General features: G+C 44.6%; 1 protein-coding gene across 1 annotated transcript in view; it reads right to left on the bottom strand.

The window, feature by feature from the left end:
• The window catches only part of MTCL1 (microtubule crosslinking factor 1), a 186271-nt gene extending 164363 nt beyond the window's left edge, over positions 1–21908 (bottom strand). Inside the window, exon 1 of the mRNA XM_077809063.1 lies at positions 21838–21908. The gene's annotated coding sequence lies outside the window, so the exon portion shown is untranslated. The remainder of the gene's footprint in view (positions 1–21837) is intronic.
• Positions 21909–22189: the final 281 nt, after the last annotated feature.

Raw genomic sequence — 22189 nt, 5'->3', positions numbered from 1 at the left:
TGCAGATTTCAAATGACGGCACAAACATTTCTGACCGCATAAGGGAATGAGTAAAGTAGTCTTCACCCTCACTGTGTACTTTATTTAGTGCTGAATACTATATGAACAAATAGATAAAATAAAATATAGCCTCTGCCAATATGTACCCCAAGGAACTTGTTGGTTTCACAGTATGTTGTGGGGAAATAGCCATAATCTGCACATATTGTTATCCCTGACACTGCTACTTGGGCAGCCTAAGAATTGTTCCACTCATGTTTTCTGGAGCTTGTATCAATGCGCAACTCTCCAGCCAAGCAAAAAGGAATAGACTGAACATCTTCATGTGACAAAATCAGGAAAATCTATTTGAAATACTAAAAAGTGGAACTGCTGGTGCAAAGTCCTATTACTCTGAAATATAAAGTCAGCTCCAAACATCAGATGTGGTTTTCAGAATGTGATTTTGCACAATAGCACTTGGAGATTCTGTGTGAGAGACAGAGAACCTCAACACAATTTATGGAGAAAGGGGTTACCCTTTCATGGTCCAAAATAAGGGTCTGACCTTGCTCCTAACGAAGGAAACAAAAACAGTGGCAAAAAGGCAGGTATGCCTATGCAGAAGAGATGCATGTTTGTCCATTGTAAATGAAAACATTGTTCAGTAACAGTTTATTCTTCTCTGAAGATGCTCAGAAGCACTAACAGTGTTTCAGGTGGTGTTAAAGGGCAGAGTCTGTTGCTAAAGAGAGCAGGCGTGTAACCATGGAGTGTCAGCACATTGGCTCCCTTTTTTAAAGCCTGATCATAGTATACTATAAAATAGCATACATCAGAGTCAATGCTCAGTGAAAACCAGTGCTGAAACACATCTAAATAAACACCCACAGCCAAGAATGAGAAAGATGCCTCCTTTTTACACTGCACACTTCAGCCTCGCAGACCTCTCAGGGGGAACTCCCAAAGCATAAAAACAGTATCAGAGTGACTAGCCTGAAGGTTTGGTTATATGGCTTGAAAGAATTCTATCTGGAGCCTCTTAGATGATGTGAATACTAAGAGTGACAATTTGCAATCCTCACAACGGACATGGAGAAAAGACTCAGAGAAGTGGAAACTGCAGTTGAAACTATAATGGCTCAGGTTTTTAAATGTACTAATCAAGCCACAGTGGAGGAAAACATGTCAGTCATCATTGATGTTAAAGCATAAGCACAGGAGAACCTTAATAGCTCTCAAACTTAGAAGCATAAGAAAAAGATTCAGTCTGGTTGAGAGAGAATTGGAAATGACGGATGGATTCAACCCATGTCTTCATTAAGGATTGTTTTCGTTATTATTGTGGGTGAACAAACATTATTAGGATATTGCTTCTTACGTGTGTTCTGAATATGAACTTTCATATAGTATATTTTAATTTTGTAAAATTGCAGAGAGAGCTTGGAATGGGGACTTAGTAGAAGTCAAAGCAAATAAATACATAAAAGAAATGTCTGTTCATCTAGTAAAAGGGAACTGATATGATATGGTTTATAAAAGAATATATTACTGAGAGGATGGACCTGTACTTAAACAGGAACCTGATTATTATTTTATTTATATAAAATATATATATACACACATATACATACACTCTGCTCCAATATCCCAAAGTGGCCATTTCAATTGCAAGACAAGGTGGAGAGCATGATGATCTTTACTTCTCTGTATGTCTGAAAGACTCACAGACTCATAGACTTTACGGTTTGAAGGGAGCATCATGATCATCTAGTCTAATGGTCTCCAACCTTTTTACACCCAAGATCACTTTTTGAATTTAAGGGCAACCCAGGATCTACCCCACACTTTCCCCAAGGCCCTGCCCCTTCCCTGAGGCCCCACCCTGCTCATTACATTCCCCTCTCCCTCCGTCGCTCACTCTATCCCACCCTCACTCACTTTCATTGGGCTGAGGCAGCGGATTGGGGTGCAGGAGGGGGTGAGGGATGCAGGCTCTGGGAGAGAGTTGGGGTGCAGGAGGGGGCTCCACGCTGGGGCAGTGTTGGGGTGCAGAAGGGTGTACAGGAGTGCATGAGGGGGTTTGGGCTGCTGGCTTCTGGAGGGGCTCAGGGCTGGGACAGGGGGTTGGGGTGTGGGACAGGTGCGGGCTCCCACCGGGTGGTGCTTACTTTGGGGGGCTCCCAGGTGGTGGCGCAGCAGAGCTAAGGCAGGCTCCCTGCCTGCCCCGGCCCCACGCCACTCCCAGAGGTGGTCAGCACGTCCCTGTGGCCTCTGGGGAGGGGGGCACGTGGTTCCGCACACTGCCCCTCCCCGCAGGCACCGACCCCCCACAGCTCCCATTGGCTGCAGTTACCCATTCCTGGCCAATGGGAGTGGTGGATGCAGGCAGGAGCAGCACGCAGAGACCCCCTGTCCACCCGTCCCAGAGAGCGCAAGGATGTGCTGGCCGCTTCCAGGAGTGGCATGGGGCCAGGGCAGGCAGGGAGCCTGCCTTAGCCCAGCTGTACCAACAGACTTTTAGCAGCTGGAGTTCGTGATCAACTTTCAGAGGCTCCTCGCAACCTGCCAATTGGTGACCAATGATCTAGTCTGACCTCCTGCACATTGCAGGCCACAGAACCTCACCCACCCACTCCTATAATAGACCCCTAACCTCTGACTGAGTTACTGAAATCCTCAAATCATGATTTAAAGACTTCAAGTTACAGAGTATCCACCATTTACACTAGTTTAAACCTGCAAGTGTCCCATGCCCCATGCCGCAGAAGAAGGTGAAAAAAAACCCCAGGATCTCTGCCAATCATACCAGGAGAAAATTCCTTCCCAAACCGCAAATATGGCGATCAGTAAGACACTGAGCATGTGGGCAAGACCGAACAGCCAGACACACGGGAAAGAATTCTCTGTAGTAACACAGAGCCCTCCCCATCTAGAGTCCCATCACTGGCTGCTGGAGATATTTGCTGCTAGCAGTTGCAGATCAGCTACATGCAACTGTAGGCAGTCTCATCAGAACATCTCCTCCACAAAGTTATCACGTTCAGTCTTGAATTTTTGCCCCCACGGCTTCCCTTGGAAGGCTGTTCCAGAACTTCACTCCTCTGATGGATAGAAACCTTCATCTAATTTCAAACCTAAGCTTGTTGATAGCCAGTTTATATCCATTTGTTCTTGTGTCCACATTGGTGCTTAACTTAAATAACTGCTCTCCCTCCCTGGTATTTATCCCTGTGGTGTATTTACAGAGAGTAATCATCTCTCCCCTCAGCCTTCTTTTATTTAGGCTAAACAAGCTAAGCTCTTTGAGTCTCCTCTCATTTCATGAGGACAAGAGCCTGATTCTGCTCCCACTGAAGTCCTCGAAGAGAGAGAATACTGCTTAGGGAAAAGTTAAGTAGTTCTTCTTTCTAGATGTCAGTCTAGTTACACAAACAAAGAAATGGAATTAATGGAGATAAAGCAAAGATTTTTAACTAGAAAACATACAAACAACTTTTTTTTAGATCCAGCCAAATGGAATGTCATTTATGCTTACAATCTATGACAATATAGTCTTCTCATTCTCGAACAAATAAAGATAATTTAGTAGCAACAAACTCAGGAAGCCAAAGATTCAGTAATTGAACTTTTCTGAGTGTAGCCACTCAGGCACAACTTTTTAAGCCAAGAACTTCATTTACTCTTTCTTACACTTTGATTATCTACTTACAAGTATCTGATCATTCTCACATTTATTATTCTGTTCCTAGAGGATAAAAGTTTATCCAGGCCCAAAGCGCCTCAGTGAAAACTCTGCAAGTTTTCCAGACTTGGTAGTCTTTGGGTATGTCTACCCTGAAAAAAAAATCCATGGCATAGTCTCAGAGTCCAGGTCGATTAACTCAGGCTCATGGGGCTCAAGCTGCAGAGCTAAAAATAGCAATGCAGACATTCCCACTCGGGCTAGAGCCCAGACTCTGAAACTTGGTGAGGGAGGAAGAGTCTCAGAGCGTAGGTTTCAGCCTAAGCAGGAAAGTCTACACTGCTATTTTTGGCCCACACCCCAAACCTCACAAGCCTGAGTCAACTGACCTGGACTCTGAAACTTGGTGCCACGTGTTTTTCTTTGAAGTATAGACATACCCCCAGAGGTTACATCTCCTTCTGTGAAACTATGGCCTGTCTAAACAACACAGTTAGGTCAACGTAAGGCAGTTTGTTTACATTTGAAGGAGATAATACTGCCCACTTCTTGTTTGCAATGTCACCTGTCATGCTTCAACCACAGAGAACATGTGTCCATCCTGATAACGGGTACTGCTTGATAATGATTCAAAGCAGTGCGGATTTATGCATGTTCATTTTCATCATCTGAGTCAGATGCCGCCAACAGAAGGTTGATTTTCTTTTTGGTAGTTTGGGTTCTGTAGTTTCTGCATTGGACTTTTAAAACTTCTGACAGCATGCTCCACACCTCGTCCCTCTCTGATTTTGGAAGGCACTTCAGATTCTTAAACCTTGGGTTGAGTGCTGTAGCTATCTTTAGAAATCTCACATTCATTCCTTCTTTACATTTTGTCAAATCTGCTGTGAAAGTGTTCTTAAAACGAACAACATGTGCTGGGTCATCATCTGAGATTGCTATAACATGAAATATATGGCAGAATGCAAGTAAAAGAGAGCAGGAGACATACAATTCTCTGACAAGGAGTTCAGTCACAAATTTAATTAATGCATTATTTTTTAACAAGCGTCATCAGCATGGAAGCATGTCCTCTGGAATGGTAACCGAAGAATGAAGGGACATACAAATGTTAGCACAGTGGTCACCAACCGGTAGACAGTCGCAGAGCCTCTGCCAGTCGATTGCAGTCTCCGGCCACTAACAGTTCGGTGGTGCAGCAAGGCTAAGGCAGGCTCCCTGCCTGCCCTGGCCCTGCGCCGCTCCTGGAAGTAGCCAGCATGTCCCTGTGTGGTGGAGGAGGGGGTCTCCGCACACTGCTCCTGCCTGTAGGCACTGCCCCGGCAGTGCCATTGGCCGGGAACTGCGGCCAATGGGAGCTGCGGGGTTGGTGCCTGCAGGGAGGGGCAGCACGCAGAGCCACGTGCCTAACCCAGGGGCCGCAGGGACATGCCAGTAGCTTTCGGAAGCGGTGTGAGGCCAGGACAGGCAGGAAGCCTGCCTTAGCCCCACTGTGCCGCCACCCAGGATAACTCCCTCTGGCAGAAGTCTGCACTCCAATCCCCTGCCCCAGCACTAAGCCCCCTCCAACACCCAAACTCCCTCCCAGAGGTTGCACCCCACACCCCCTCCTGCACCCCAACCCCCTGCCCCAGGCTCAGGCTTTCAAACTCTGAACCCCTCAGCCCCAGTCCAGAGCCCACACCCCCTCCCAGATTCCAACCCCCTTCCCCAGCCCGGGAAAACTGAGTGAGGGTGTGGGAGAGTGAGCGACGGAGGGAGAGAGGATGGAGTGAGCGGTTTGGGACCTCAAGGAAGGGGTAGGCCCTTGGGGCAGGGTAGATCCTGAGTTGCACTTAAATTCAAAAAGTGATCTTGTGCTTAAAAAGTTTAGAGACCACTTGTTTAGCATATCTGACATATAAGTACCTTGCAATGCCGTCTACAAAAGGACCATGCGAACGCCTTTTCTTACTTTCAGGTGACATTATAAATAAGAAGCGGGCAGCCTTATCTCCCATAAATGTAAACAAACTAGTTTGTCTTAGTGATTGGCTGAACAAGAAGTAGAACTGAGTAGACTTGTAGGCTCTAAAGTTTTACATTGTTTTGGTTTTGAGTGCAGTTATACAACAAATAAAAATCTACATTTATAACTTGCACTTTCATGATAAAGAAATTGCACTACAGTACTTGTATGAGGTGAATTGAAAAATACTATTTCTTTTGTTTATCATTTTACAGTGCAAATATTTGTTATCTAATACAATAATATAAAGTGAGCACTGTACGCTTTGTATTCTGTGTAGTAACTGAAATCAGTATATTTGAAGATATAGAAAAATGTCCAAAAATATTTAATAAATTTCAATTGGTATTCTATTGTTTAACAGTGCAGTTAAAACTGCGATTAATCATGATTATTTTTTTAATCGTGATTATCTTTTTGAGTTAATCACGTGAGTTAACTGCGATTAATCATCAGCTCTACTAATTTTGCACATTGAAAAACATACAAGCAACTTTTTAAATATCCAACAAAATGGAACACAATTTACTCTTATAATGTATGACAATATTTGTTCTGGAATTAGGAGGTTATATATTAAATCAGTGAAAAAAGACAGCATTAACTGCACAAGTTCTAGATAGTCCCTGATAAATGCCAAATTTTTTAAAAGATTCATGAGTTTCAATTTTATGTCATGCCCATTTTCATACTTTAAGTATCTCATAATGTCATTATGTAGGTTGAGACAAGGTAGTTGAGTTAAGGCCCAGGGAAGATAGACGGACAAGATGGGAGCGAAGGAGGGCAGAGAGAGGCTGCCACTAGAGAGTCCCTGGGCTGGGACCCAGAGTAGCGGGTGGGCCTGTGTCCCCCCCTTCCCCCTTACACTGCACCTGGCCACAGAGGAGTGTGGCTTAGACAGACTGCAACTTGCCCCTGAGGTGAGGGGCTAGACTTTGGGGTTGTGGTTGGCCATTGAGATGGGTGCAAGCCAAAGGACTTTTACTGGAGCAACTTCTGTTGGTGGAAGGTACAAGCTTTTGAGCTACACAAGTAATCACTACGCTCTTGAATGAACTCACACAGGAAAATGATAAAAGACAAAAACACCATATCACCTGGGCAGATACCTTTTCACAAAGCGATCACACTATACAGCATCTGATCTTTCAATACTTGTCCTCAAAGGAAATCTGTACACCTTCAAAAGGCAGGCCTGGGAACTTAAATTCATAACTCGGCTTGACACCTAAAAACCATGGACTTATCAGGGGCATTGGTATTATGGCTCATTACAACAATTTGTAACACATCACATTGCCTTCTACCCTTAACTGCACACTTCAAACCCTTTATGCATAACAATCTAATCCCCAATTCCCAATTTATTTCAGGTGACTGCCTCCAATATGGGTTACCCCTTCTGCTTACAAATCTGTCCCAACTTGCATTTTTTAGCTCAGAAATTCTGCTTCCTTCCGCAGACCTGTGTAGCTCAAAAGTTTGTACCTTCCACCAACAGAAGTTGCTCCAATAAAAGATATTTTTTCTCCCTGAAAAAGCACAAGAACAAATCCGCACAGACACACCCCTGGAACCCTGACCTGGGGTATTCTATCTGCTACCCAAGATCCATAAACCTGGAAATCCTGGATGCCCCATCATCTCAGGCATTGGCACCCTGACAGCAGGATTGTCTGGCTATGTAAGGTTTCAGAGTAACAGCCGTGTTAGTCTGTATTCGCAAAAAGAAAAGGAGTACTTGTGGCACCTTAGAGACTAACGAATTTATTTGAGCATGAGCTTTCGTGAGCTACAGCTCACTTCATCAGATGCATACCGTGGAAACTGCAGCAGATTCTATATATACACAGAGAATATGAAACAATACCTCCTCCCACCCCACTGTCCTGCTGGTAATAGCTTATCTAAAAGCCATTTCCAGCACAAATCCAGGTTTTCTCACCCTCCACCCCCCCACACAAATTCACTCTCCTGCTGGTGATAGCCCATCCAAAGTGACAACTCTTTACACAATGTGCATGATAATGAAGTTAGGCCATTTCCTGCACAAATCCAGGTTCTCTCACTCCCTCACCCCCCTCCAAAAACCCACCCCCATACACACACAAACTCACTCTCCTGCTGGTAATAGCTCATCCAAACTGGCCACTCTCCAAGTTTAAATCCAAGTTAAACCAGAACATCGGGGGGGGGGGGGGTAGGAAAAAACAAGAGGAAATAGGCTACCTTGCATAATGACTTAGCCACTCCCAGTCTCTATTTAAGCCTAAATTAATAGTATCCAATTTGCAAATGAATTCCAATTCAGCAGTTTCTCGCTGGAGTCTGGATTTGAAGTTTTTTTGTTTTAAGATAGCGACCTTCATGTCTGTGATTGCGTGACCAGAGAGATTGAAGTGTTCTCCGACTGGTTTATGAATGTTATAATTCTTGACATCTGATTTGTGTCCATTTATTCTTTTACGTAGAGACTGTCCAGTTTGACCAATGTACATGGCAGAGGGGCATTGCTGGCACATGATGGCATAAATCACATTGGTGGATGTGCAGGTGAACGAGCTTCTGATAGTGTGGCTGATGTTATTAGGCCCTGTGATGGTGTCCCCTGAATAGATATGTGGGCACAATTGGCAACGGGCTTTGTTGCAAGGATAAGTTCCTGGGTTAGTGGTTCTGTTGTGTGGTATGTGGTTGTTGGTGAGTATTTGCTTCAGGTTGCGGGGCTGTCTGTAGGCAAGGACTGGCCTGTCTCCCAAGATTTGTGAGAGTGTTGGGTCATCCTTTAGGATAGGTTGTAGATCCTTAATAATGCGTTGGAGGGGTTTTAGTTGGGGGCTGAAGGTGACGGCTAGTGGCGTTCTGTTATTTTCTTTGTTAGGCCTGTCCTGTAGTAGGTAACTTCTGGGAACTCTTCTGGCTCTATCAATCTGTTTCTTTACTTCCGCAGGTGGGTATTGTAGTTGTAAGAAAGCTTGACAGAGATCTTGTAGGTGTTTGTCTCTGTCTGAGGGGTTGGAGCAAATGCGGTTGTATCGCAGAGCTTGGCTGTAGACGATGGATCGTGTGGTGTGGTCAGGGTGAAAGCTAGAGGCATGCAGGTAGGAATAGCGGTCAGTAGGTTTCCGGTATAGGGTGGTGTTTATGTGACCATTGTTTATTAGCACTGTAGTGTCCAGGAAGTGGATCTCTTGTGTGGACTGGACCAGGCTGAGGTTGGTGGTGGGATGGAAATTGTTGAAATCATGGTGGAATTCCTCAAGGGCTTCTTTTCCATGGGTCCAGATGATGAAGATGTCATCAATATAGCGCAAGTAGAGTAGGGGCTTTAGGGGACAAGAGCTGAGGAAGCGTTGTTCTAAATCAGCCATAAAAATGTTGGCATACTGTGGGGCCATGCGGGTACCCATAGCAGTGCCGCTGATCTGAAGGTATACATTGTCCCCAAATGTGAAATAGTTATGGGTAAGGACAAAGTCACAAAGTTCAGCCACCAGGTTAGCCGTGACATTATCGGGGATAGTGTTCCTGACGGCTTGTAGTCCATCTTTGTGTGGAATGTTGGTGTAGAGGGCTTCTACATCCATAGTGGCCAGGATGGTGTTATCAGGAAGATCACCGATGGATTGAAGTTTCCTCAGGAAGTCAGTGGTGTCTCGAAGGTAGCTGGGAGTGCTGGTAGCGTAGGGCCTGAGGAGGGAGTCTACATAGCCAGACAATCCTGCTGTCAGGGTGCCAATGCCTGAGATGATGGGGCGCCCAGGAGTTCCAGGTTTATGGATCTTGGGTAGTAGATAGAATATCCCAGGTCGGGGTTCCAGGGGTGTGTCTGTGCGGATTTGATCCTGTGCTTTTTCAGGAAGTTTCTTGAGCAAATGCTGTAGTTGCTTGTGGTAACTCTCAGTGGGATCAGAGGGTAATGGCTTGTAGAAACTCGTGTTGGAGAGCTGCCGAGCAGCCTCTTGTTCATATTCCGACCTATTCATGATGACAACAGCACCTCCTTTGTCAGCCTTTTTGATTATGATGTCAGAGTTGTTTCTGAGGCTGTGGATGGCATTGCGTTCCGCATGGCTGAGGTTATGGGGCAAGTGATGCTGCTTTTCCACAATTTCAGCCTGTGCACGTCGGCGGAAGCACTCTATGTAGAAGTCCAGTCTGCTGTTTCGACCTTCAGGAGGAGTCCACCTAGAATCCTTCTTTCTGTAGTGTTGGTAGGGAGACCTCTGTGGATTAGTATGTTGTTCAGAGGTATTTTGGAAATATTCCTTGAGTCGGAGACGTCGAAAATAGGATTCTAGGTCACCACAGAACTGTATCATGTTCGTGGGGGTGGAGGGGCAGAAGGAGAGGCCCCGGGATAGAACAGCTGCTTCTGCTGGGCTGAGAGTATAGTTGGATAGGTTAACAATATTGCTAGGTGGGTTGAGGGAACCATTGCTGTGGCCCCTTGTAGCATGTAGTAGTTTAGAAAGTTTAGTGTCCTTTTTCTTTTGTAGAGAAGCAAAGTGTGCGTTGTAAATGGCTTGTCTAGTTTTAGTAAAATCCAGCCACGAGGAAGTTTGTGTGGAAGGTTGGTTTACTAGCCGTCACCTTCAGCCCCCAACTAAAACCCCTCCAACGCATTATTAAGGATCTACAACCTATCCTAAAGGATGACCCAACACTCTCACAAATCTTGGGAGACAGGCCAGTCCTTGCCTACAGACAGCCCCGCAACCTGAAGCAAATACTCACCAACAACCACATACCACACAACAGAACCACTAACCCAGGAACTTATCCTTGCAACAAAGCCCGTTGCCAATTGTGCCCACATATCTATTCAGGGGACACCATCACAGGGCCTAATAACATCAGCCACACTATCAGAAGCTCGTTCACCTGCACATCCACCAATGTGATTTATGCCATCATGTGCCAGCAATGCCCCTCTGCCATATACATTGGTCAAACTGGACAGTCTCTACGTAAAAGAATAAATGGACACAAATCAGATGTCAAGAATTATAACATTCATAAACCAGTCGGAGAACACTTCAATCTCTCTGGTCACGCAATCACAGACATGAAGGTCGCTATCTTAAAACAAAAAAACTTCAAATCCAGACTCCAGCGAGAAACTGCTGAATTGGAATTCATTTGCAAATTGGATACTATTAATTTAGGCTTAAATAGAGACTGGGAGTGGCTAAGTCATTATGCAAGGTAGCCTATTTCCTCTTGTTTTTTCCTACCCCCCCCCCCTGATGTTCTGGTTTAACTTGGATTTAAACTTGGAGAGTGGCCAGTTTGGATGAGCTATTACCAGCAGAAGAGTGAGTTTGTGTGTGTATGGGGGTGGGTTTTTGGAGGGGGGTGAGGGAGTGAGAGAACCTGGATTTGTGCAGGAAATGGCCTAACTTCATTATCATGCACATTGTGTAAAGAGTTGTCACTTTGGATGGGCTATCACCAGCAGGAGAGTGAATTTGTGTGGGGGGGTGGAGGGTGAGAAAACCTGGATTTGTGCTGGAAATGGCTTTTAGATAAGCTATTACCAGCAGGACAGTGGGGTGGGAGGAGGTATTGTTTCATATTCTCTGTGTATATATAGAATCTGCTGCAGTTTCCACGGTATGCATCTGATGAAGTGAGCTGTAGCTCACGAAAGCTCATGCTCAAATAAATTCGTTAGTCTCTAAGGTGCCACAAGTACTCCTTTTCTTCTGGCTATGTAGACTCCCTCCTCAGGCCCTACGCTACCAGCACTCCCAGCTAAGTTCAAGACACCACTGACTTCCTGAGGAAACTACAATCCATCAGTGATCTTCCTGAAAACACCATCCTGGCCACTATGGATGTAGAAGCTTCTACACCAACACTCCACACAAAGATGGACTACAAGCCGTCAGGAACAGTATCCCCAATAATGTCACAGCAAACCTGGTGGCTGAACGTTGTGACTTTGTCCTCACCCATAACTATTTCACATTTGGGGACAATGTATACCTTCAAATCAGCGGCACTGCTATGGGTACCCGCATAGCCCCACAGTATGCCAACATTTTTATGGCGGACTTAGAACCACGCTTCCTCAGCTCTCATCCCCTAATGCCCCTACTCTACTTGCGCTATATTGATGACATCTTCATCATCTGGACCAGTGGAAAAGAAGCCCTTGAGGAATTCCACCATGATTTCAACAATTTCCATCCCACCATCAACCTCAGCCTGGACCAGTCCACACAAGGGATCCACTTCCTGGACACTACGGTGCTAATAAGTGATGGCCACATAAACACCACCCAATACCGGAAACCTACTGACCGCTATTCCTACCTACATGCCTCCAGCTTTCACCCAGGCCACACCACACGATCCATTGTCTACAGCGAACCTCTACGATACAACCACATTTGCTCCAACCCCTCAGACAGAGACAAACACCTACAAGATCTCTATCAAGCATTCTTACAACTACAGTACCCACCTGCTGAAGTGAAGAAACAAATTGACAGAGCCAGAAGAGTACCCAGAAGTCACCTACTACAAGACAGGCCCAACAAAGATAATAACAGAACGCCACTAGCCATCACCTTCAGCCCCCAACTAAAACCTCTCCAACGCATCATCAAGGATCTACAATCTATCCTGAAGGACGACCCATCACTCTTACAAATCTTGGGAGACAGGTCAGTCCTTGCTTACAGACAGCCCCCCAACCTGAAGCAAATACTCACCAGCAACCACACACCACACAACAGAACCAGTAACCCAGGAACCTATCCTTGCAACAAAGCCCGTTGCCAACTGTGTCCACATATCTATTCAGGGGACACCATCATAGGGCCTAATAACATCAGCCACACTATCAGAGGCTCGTTCACCTGCACTTCTACCAATGTGATATATGCCATCATGTGCCAGCAATGCCCCTCTGCCATGTACATTGGTCAAACTGAACAGTCTCTATGTAAAAGAATAAATGGACACAAATCAGATGTCAAGAATTATAACATTCATAAACCAGTCGGAGAACACTTCAATCTCTCTGGTCACTCGATTACAGACCTAGAGATCACAATATTACAACAAAAAGACTTCAAAAACAGACTCTAACGAGAGACTGCTGAATTGGAATTAATTTGCAAACTGGATACAATTAACTTAGGCTTGAATAGAGACTGGGAGAGTATGTATCATTATACAAAGTAAAACTATTTCCCTATGTTTATTCCCACCCCCCACTGTTCCTCAGACGTTCCTGTTAACTGCTGGAAATGACCCACCTTGATTATCACTACAAAAGGTTTTCTCTCCCCACCCCCCGCTCTCTTGCTGGTAATAGCTCATATTAAGTGATCACTCTCCTTACAGTGTGTATGATAACACCCATTTTTTCATGTTCTGTGTGTATATAAAACTCCTCACTGTACTGTCCACTGAATGCATCCGATGAAGTGAGCTGTAGCTCACGAAAGCTTATGCTCAAATAAATTGGTTAGTCTCTAAGGTGCCACAAGTACTCCTTTTCTTTTTGCGAATACAGACTAACACGGCTGCTACTCTGAAACTGGAGATGAATATGCCGCAAGAAGATTGTTTTTTTAAACAATAGTACTTTTGCCTTTTTCAAAATGTGCCAATGACCTGCAAGTTCCCTGCATGCCTCAAATTATTATTCAGCTGTCAAATTGTCAAGCCAGTTTAAAATTCCTAAATTGATCCTCAAATGTTGATATCAGTTGTGAGCAAGCAGTATTACATTATCATCCTGTATGTTGGTTGCACAAAACAATTTTAGAATTCTGACAATTCTAACATGATTAATACCTGTGATTTTAGGGAAGTTTTGCTTTTCCACAGTGGAAAACAGAAAGCAGAATTAAGCATTTGTTTATGTTTATGCAGTTTATGTATTTTATTCAAATAATCAGAGCTATTACTGTTTCAGTACATTTCCTTAGCTGCTACCATTTGAACAGTTGGAGTAGTCATCTGGCTAGTGCAATGTTACTATAATCTACTAAAACCTACAGACAGAAACTATTGTCTATCACATTATACAAATAATCCACTCTTCTGCCCCCTGGACAATTAAATGTTTTCAGCAGAGCCACAGCTGTGGCTAACAAGGCACATGGACCTACTGCCATTGTTTACCAAACTGACATTTCATTCTAACAGCTGACTGACCCTGTGTCTGAAATGATTTACATTATTTTGATGCCTAGGGTTATTACCTCTATTCTTCCACATGACTAATGCATATTAGGTGTGGAAAAGGGCATGTCAAAGAAAGACCACAATAACTTTTTCTTTACTAACCTTTGTAACCCTTGCTAAATGAAAAAATAGTCACATCAGTTCTGATCATTCTTGCCATATAGAAATCTTACGACACACACCAAGTTACTGTAGGTCATTGAATGAAACTACAATATAGTCCATGTGCAGTATATTGATCCAAACACCTTTGTATGTCATTTTCAAACACATGATCCAGAAGCATTGAATTGAGAAGGGTTACAATGTAAAAGAAGCTGAAAGTTGTGAAGCATAGCATAACTATGTCATATGTATTGTAATTTTTAACAAAAATTAATATTCCCACCCAGGAATATCTCCTTTTCCAATGAAAGACAGCATGAGTCACTGCCTCACTGCTAAGAAACAGTAAGAAAGACAAAGCAAGACATTCATCTACGAATTTAAGTGCTATTTTAGGGGATATGCTGTTTGTGAGAACAGTTTCTGCTATCCTACAGTGTAGCAACATTCATGACATTTTCAAGTTATGCTACTGGATACACAGTGAAATTACCCAATACTGTATATGTGAGAAAGCACTAGTTGCACTTTAATGATTGTAGTAAGTGCTCAAGTTTTGCTCAGGACCTTTTTGCATACACTGTTCGTGAAGCATGCAAAGTACTTAAGATGGGAGGATTTGTAAAGCAGCATCTTTTATCAAGATAAATATTAAAAGGTCCACCTTTATTTCTGAATAGCAAAATCTATTATTTAAAGTTATCACTATTTCCAATAAATTTCTTTACTTAAAATAAGCATTTCCTTAATTCATTTGATTTGAATTAATCTGATGTCAAGAGTAAGCACGGAAATTTTGAATTACTAAAATTTGGGCCTTGATACTGGTGCCAGTAAGCCAGAGGTAAAACTCTTACTGATGCAAAAGGGAGCAAGAGAAAACCCTTTAAGGTCCAATCTTGCACCACTGATTTCAAAGAGCACCAGATCAAGCCCTTAGTGAGTTTTCTCTCTCTCTCTCTCTCCCTCCCTCCCCCAGGACTAGTATGTCCTCTTCCATGGACTGCAGTCTGCAAAGTAAACCTGAAAAGTAGTAATAACTTACATATGTATCACTTTAATATTCTAAACAAGGTTGATTTAAAAACATTTAGGTACATTTGAAGCTTAGCTTCTTCTAGGGCTTATTCATTTATTAAAATTTGTTCTCTTAGCTTTTATTCTCCTTCTGTCTGAATGCTTTGTGGTTTCACTGTCTCAGCAGTCGTGACATTTCACAGCGGATGTGACAATTTTGCCTCAGAAAACAACATGTTACCTTTTGTACGCTATTGGAAGGTTCCATTCTTTCTGTATAGATTAAATAAAACTACCTAGGCAAAGAGGCTTGCTAAAACACATGAAAATGAGTCAATTATGAAATTCCATCACAATATAAGAACTGGATGGTGATGTCCTGGTATACTATGGATTTTAAACCAGGTCCTCTGGCCTGTTGGTAAAATAAACTAGTCTGATTTCAAAGGAATTGATTTGCTTGAGATCTAACTTTATTTAAAATACAAGACAAAAATCCGCCTTTTTTAATCTTACAGTTTACACTTCTTGAGATGCTTATGTGAAGGCTAATACATTGAAGAAATAATGAAATATAAGGTTCCTGGTTTTGTGTGTTTTTACATTGGTAATTTTAAAAACTGCTATTCTAGATAATTTTTCTAATTATTATTATTTACTGGTTTATAATACTCAGAAGTCTGACAGATAACTTAGGGCTTGCCTACATGGTGAAGTAAGGTACTCTCCTGAAGGGTGAGGGGGGGTAGTTTCTAATGTGCACTAACATGTTGCACATTAATTAGTCCATGTAGACCTCACTGGTGCGCACTAAAGGTTCCCTAGTGTGCTTTAATGCAGTGCTGTTTGAAACAGCAGTAAGTTAATGTGTACTTAGGGAACTTTTAGTGTGTAACAGCAGGCTCTACATGCACCAATTATTGCACAACACGTTAGTGTGTTTTAGAAATCACGCACTTCTTGAGCACATAACCCCGCCGTGTAGACAAGCTCGAAGAATAGAACAAAGATGACCTGAAGAACTTTTGGACATAGTTCAAAGGATGGGGAAGAGGTAAAAGATGGGGGTTACAGCAGTGAGATTATGCAGCTAGATCTTTGTCCTGCAAAGATTTACACACAGGCTTAGCTTTAGATGCTGTAGTAGGGTACTCCTGGGGCCAGATCCTCAGCTGGTGTAAACTGGCATAGCTAAACTGAAGATCTGGCCCACTGTGTGTCCAGTTAAGCACGTGCTTTCCTCTTTGCAGGACCAGCACCTTACTCAGCAAACGCTTGTGCACAGCATACTGGAGGGGAAAAAGAGAAGGCATTTTAAAAATATAAACAGAAGTAAATAATTCTGTTTGTTGATTCAATTATTTTTAATTTCCATTAATATTTAGCATTATAATAAAACTGACTGAAACAATACCATGATCCGAAGCTTTTTTGTAAGAATATATACTGCATATCAGATTAGCACCCAAAATGTTCCTTCAAATTATCTGCACCAACTGCCATGTCCCAGCTGGTAGGAGGGAAACGGGTGAGTGGATAGTGATGGCTGGCCTTGCCTTCTGGACTACACACAAGAGAATTCAGCAAATGAACATGCTCAACAAATTAATGGTATCTTTTGGGATTTATCTCATCATTTGTTCATCTATGGCTGACAGTTTACCCATTATTCTTTAAACCACCTTCCATTAAAGCAGAAAAAAAAGCTAGCCTCCATATCACAAGGGAAAGTAGAATTTTAAGCAAATTATATGTATGTAATGGTAAAAAAAACCAAAACCTAGCTGACCACATGTACAATGCTGTGGTTCTGATTTTTAGAATGGGAAAATGTTTTTATGAATACACGCTAAAAAGTCAACATTCAAGTCAAGCAGAGTACGCAGCTGTTGGACCCCAACTGCTGCAGGTGATAACTCAAAATGAAGCACAGAAGACTAGAACTATAACCCAGAGGAAGTTTGAAATGATGTTGAACTGATTTCTTTAACACAGGAATTGCCTCACTGGACCAGATCGATGGTCTGTCTCATCCAGTCTCCCGTCTCTGACAATGGCCAGCACCAGATGCTTCAGAGGAAGGTGCAAAAAACTTCACAATAAGCAGTTGTGTGATAATCTGCCCTCCCACATTAAATCTCCTCCTAATCCTTAATAGTTACAGATTGTTTTAAACTCTGAAGCATGAAGTTTAATATATTTTCCAAAATTTCTTAGTATTAACTTTGGATATCCTCGTTATCCATATAATTGGCCAATTCCCTTTTTTCATATAATTGGATTTTGGTTTCAAAGACATCCCATGACAATGAATTCCAGAGTTAATTACTTGTTACATGAAAAAGTATTTCCTTGTATTGGTTCTGAATGTTCCACCTTTCAATTTAATTGAATGTCCCTGCCCTCCATTCTTGTGTTATGAGACAAGGAGACCAAAAATCTGACATTTGTTCCCTATACTATTCATTATTTATATACTTTGATCATGCCCCCTTACCTCCTTTCTAAAATAAGGAATCCCACTCTGTTCCACCTCTCTTCATAGGAGAGTATTTCCATGCCCCTAATCATTTGTCCCTTTGCTCTTGCCTCAACCCCAATTCTGCAATATTCTTTTTGAGATGGGTGACCATTAGTGCACACAGTATTCCAGATGCAGATGCACCATTGATTTAGATCAGGGGTCTCAAACACGTGGCCTGCAGGGCTCTTTCGTGCAGCCCGCCAAGCTCCCCATGTCCCTACTCCCGCACGCCCCTCTGCCTACCCCGTGGTGCCTCAAGCCCTGCACCCACTCCCTGAAGTGGCCGGAACCATGCCCCTGCGGCCTCGGGGGTGGGAGGGCCGCAGGGAGCTTCGTGCGTTACTCTTGCTTCCAGGCACCACCCCCTGTAGCTCCCATTGGCTGGGAACGGGGAACCTCGGCCAATGGGAGCTTCGGGGGAGGTACCTGGAGGAGCTGCAAGAGCAGCACACTGAGGTGTGTGCCCCCCTCCACCCCCAGGGACGTGATTCTGGTTGCTTCCTGGAGCGGAGCGGCGAGGCACGGGGCCAGGGCAGGCAGGCAACAAGCGCGCCACTGCCACCCCGGAGCTGCTCTAGGTAAGCAGCACCAGGCTGGAGGCCACACCCCAAACCCCTCCTGCACCCCAACTCTCTGCCTGCCCCCGCCGCACCCCACACCCCTCCTGCACCCAAACCCCTGCCCTGAGCCCTCGCTACACCCTGCACTCCTCCTGCACCCCCCTGGGGGCAGGGAGGGGGCAGGGTTGGGGTGGGAACTGCAGGAAAGGGGTGGGAAGAGGCAGGGCAGGGGCAGGGCATCATGGAAGGGGTGGAGTGGGAGAGGGCCAGGGGCAGCAAGGGGGGGGTGTCAGTGATGTGGCCCTCAGGCCAATGCACTAGTCCTCATGTGGCCTCATGGTCATTTGAGTTTGAGACCCCTGATTTAGATTATGGTATTATTACATTTTCTGTGTTATTCCTCCGCAATGTAACACTTGGTTTGCCTTTTCAGCTGCATGTAGGGCAGAGGTTTTCATTGAGTTGTCTACAGTGATGTTCAGATGTCTTTCTTGAGTTAACACAGTTAATTTAGAACCTAGTAAGTAGTATGAGTAGTTCATTTTCCCCCTCCAATATACTTTTCAATATTGAACTTCATTTGCCATTGTGTTACCCATTCCCTCTAGCTTGGTTAGATTCCTCTGGAGTTCCTCCCAATCCTCTTTGGACCTGAGTAACCCAAACAAATTTCAGAGTAGCAGCCATGTTAGTCTGTATCCGCAAAAAGAAAAGGAGTGCTTGTGGCACCTTAGAGACTAACAAATTTATTTGAGCTTTCATGAGCTACAGCTCACGTAGCTCATGAAAGCTTATGCTCAAATAAATTTGTTAGTCTCTAAGGTGCCACAAGTACTCCTTTTCTAAACAAATTTGTATCAACTGCAAGGTTTTCCTACGTCAATGCTCTCTCCCCTTTCCAAATCATGAGCAACACTGGACCTACAGAACCTTGAGGCACCCTGTTGTTAATTCTTTGCTATGATGAACATTGTTTCCGATATCTTAGGTCTGGTCTACACTATAGACCTATATCAGTATAGCCATGTCACTCAGTAGTGCGAAAAATCCATACCTCTGAGCAATGTCATTATATCAACCTAACGACATGTAGACAGTGCTATGTTGGCGGGAGGACTTCTCCCATTGATATAGCTACCGCCATTCAGGGAGGTGGATTAACTATGACAATGGGAGAGAGCTCTCCTGTCGGCATAGAGAGTGTCTTCATTAAAGCACTACAGCAGTGTAAGTGCATCAGTGCAGTTGCACTAATGCAGTGTTTTAAGTGTAGGTTTGTCCTTAGTCAAATCACTAGAGTTTCATAATCCTTGTCCCTCTTTCTGCAATGTATCATCCTTCTCTCCTTCAGGGTTACCCAATTCACCTGTTCCTTGGGCCCTGTTCTGGTGCAGTCCTTACTCAGATAAAACTCCTACTGGCTTCAATGGGAGTTTTGTTTGAGTAAAGCCTACAGGATGAGGCTTTTGCAAAACCAGAGAACAAAGATCGTATCCACCAGAAGCAGTGGGTAACCACACATACTGTATAATTAGCTCAGTTTATTTTATTTATAGATCTTTATGAATGTAGTCTCTTTGCCATACCAAAAAATCATACATATGTACATGTCCAGTTAAAGGTTCCAGGGGATCAGTTCAACTGGTAACATTCCCAAATAGAGGGGGTAGAATTAATACATAAGTGAGAGGGGGCAGAATGAACACAGAAAAGTATATTTTTACACTAGGATAATAGTGTAAATATTCCTTTAGTTGTTGATCTTGATCTCAGCCAGAACCTGTTAGTACTTCACAATTAATGACTTGGGTTTGCTGTAATAAAGTAACATAACAATGGACAGTATAACACTAAGTCATTGTTTCCATTTCAAATGAAAGAGAAAAAAGTTTAAGAAAAGCTAAACAGTGGAAGATATTTCCTGTGTATTCAACAGAGAAAGCACAATGCTTTGGATAGAAAGAAAGTTTAGGGATTGTTGAAATATCACACACCAGCTAAACATAACAGCCTTACAGTGCACACTGCACTAGATTTATATGCATCCAGAGATTCCACAAAACAGGCTCTTATAGAGAAACATAGAATATCAGGATTGGAAGGGACCTCAGGAAGTCATCTAGTCCAACCCCCTGCTCAAAGCAGGACTGATTCCCGACTAAATCATCCCAGCCAGGGCTTTGTCAAGCCTGACCTTAAAAACTTCTAGGGAAGGAGATTCCACCACCTCCCTAGGTAACGCATTCCAGTGTTTATTTTCACTACCCTCCTAGTGAAAAAGTTTTTCCTAATATCCAACCCAAATCTCCCCCACTGCAACTTGAGACCATTACTCCTTGTTCTGTCATCTGCTACCACTGAGAACAGTCTAGAGCCATCCTCTTTGGAACCCCCTTTCAGGTAGTTGAAAGCAGCTATCAAATCCCCCCTCATTCTTCTCTTCTGAAGAGTAAACATCCCCAGTTCCCTCAGCCTCTCCTCAGAAGTCATGTGTTCCAGTCCCCTAATCATTTTTGTTGCCCTCTGCTGGACTCTTTCCAATTTTTCCACATCCTTCTTGTAGTGTGGGGCCCAAAACTGGACACAGTACTCCAGATGAGGCCTCACCAATGTCGAATAGAGGGGAACGATCACGTCCCTCGATCTGCTGGCAATGCCCCTACTTATACATCCCAAAATGCCATTGGCCTTCTTGGCAACAAGGGCACACTGTTGACTCATATCCAACTTCTCGTCCACTGTAACCCCTAGGTCCTTTTCTGCAGAACTGCTGCCGAGCCATTCAGTCCCTAGTCTGTAGCGGTGCATTGGATTCTTCCGTCCTAAGTGCAGGACTCTGCACTTGTCCTTGCTGAACCTCATCAGGTTTCTTTTGGCCCAATCCTCCCATTTGTCTAGGGCCCTCTGTATCCTATCCCTACCCTCCAGCGTATCTACCACTCCTCCTACATTAGTTCCTTATCTGCCCTTTTTAGCTTTGCCATGGCACTAGATCTTCACACTGCTGTCAAAAGGTCACATGCTCATGTACTTATACTGTGTGTCCATATTTATTTTACACGGCTTTGGTGAATATAACATGTAAAATTGGAACATTGATTTTGGTGGGTGATTTAGTCCCAAGAGATGCTCACTTTAGTTCAGTTTCAGAAAAATAGCTTCTCAATTCAGACTAACACAATGACTGCATTTTAATTAAAGAATCCAACCCTTATTGTTTCTATTGCAGCACACTGGCTTGGAGAAATGTGCTGGATTCCTTTCAGCAGAAATCCCAGTACAGCAGACCTTTGATGGAGGACTACATTTTTTGAGAATCAAAACAGAGCCTTCAACACCCCACTTCTTCCAAAAAGTTTCACCCAGCCCACTACAATGCTTTGCACTGGAGACCAAGGATCGCAGCCGTTAGAGCCACTATGGATAGCCCCTAAGTGCCAGTTTTACTGCACTGTCCAATGGTTGACGGGGAAGTGCCCAGCAACGGACATCCACACATCCCCCAGCATGACCCCTCTACACCACGAGCACAACCTCCACCCCACTTACCTGGAGCGGGAAAGCACCCAGCAATTGCCATCTACCCCCGATGCACGCACATACCCTCACCCCTCCAGCCCCAGCCCCATCCAGCCACCCACACCTGCTCAGCCCCAGGTCCCTGGAGGGGGAAGGTGCCCACCGCCTCCCTGGGCTGGGGGGATGCGCCCACCCGCTGGCCCCTCCCCCAGGCACAGGCGCTGTTTACCTTGAGATAGTCATTTTCCGAGCGCAGCTCCTCGATCTCCCGCAGCAGCTCCTCCTCCGCCGCCGGCGGCTGGCAGGGGGCGGGCGCTTGGCTGCCCAGCCGCATGTCCCCTCTGCCGGGCGCCTTCTCCGCGGCTCGCCCCCAGCTCGCCTCTTCTCCCTCGGGCGCGCCGCCTTTGCCCGCCGCGGGGGCGGGCGAGGCGGCCCGCGGGCTGCAGGGCGGAGCCGGCTGCGCCGCCCCTTGGCCAGCGGGGCTCTCCGGGGAAGGCTGGGCGCCCAGCGGGTGGCCGGCCCCAGGCAGCGGGGTGCCCGCTCGGTCCGGGGCAGGCAGCTGCTCCCGGTCGCTGGAGCCG

Source organism: Eretmochelys imbricata, chromosome 2 (assembly GCF_965152235.1).
Source record: "Eretmochelys imbricata isolate rEreImb1 chromosome 2, rEreImb1.hap1, whole genome shotgun sequence".
NCBI classification, from domain to species: Eukaryota; Metazoa; Chordata; order Testudines; family Cheloniidae; genus Eretmochelys; species Eretmochelys imbricata.
The sequence above is the reverse complement of the archived record's forward strand: the minus strand, read 5'-3'. Positions and strand labels throughout refer to the sequence as shown.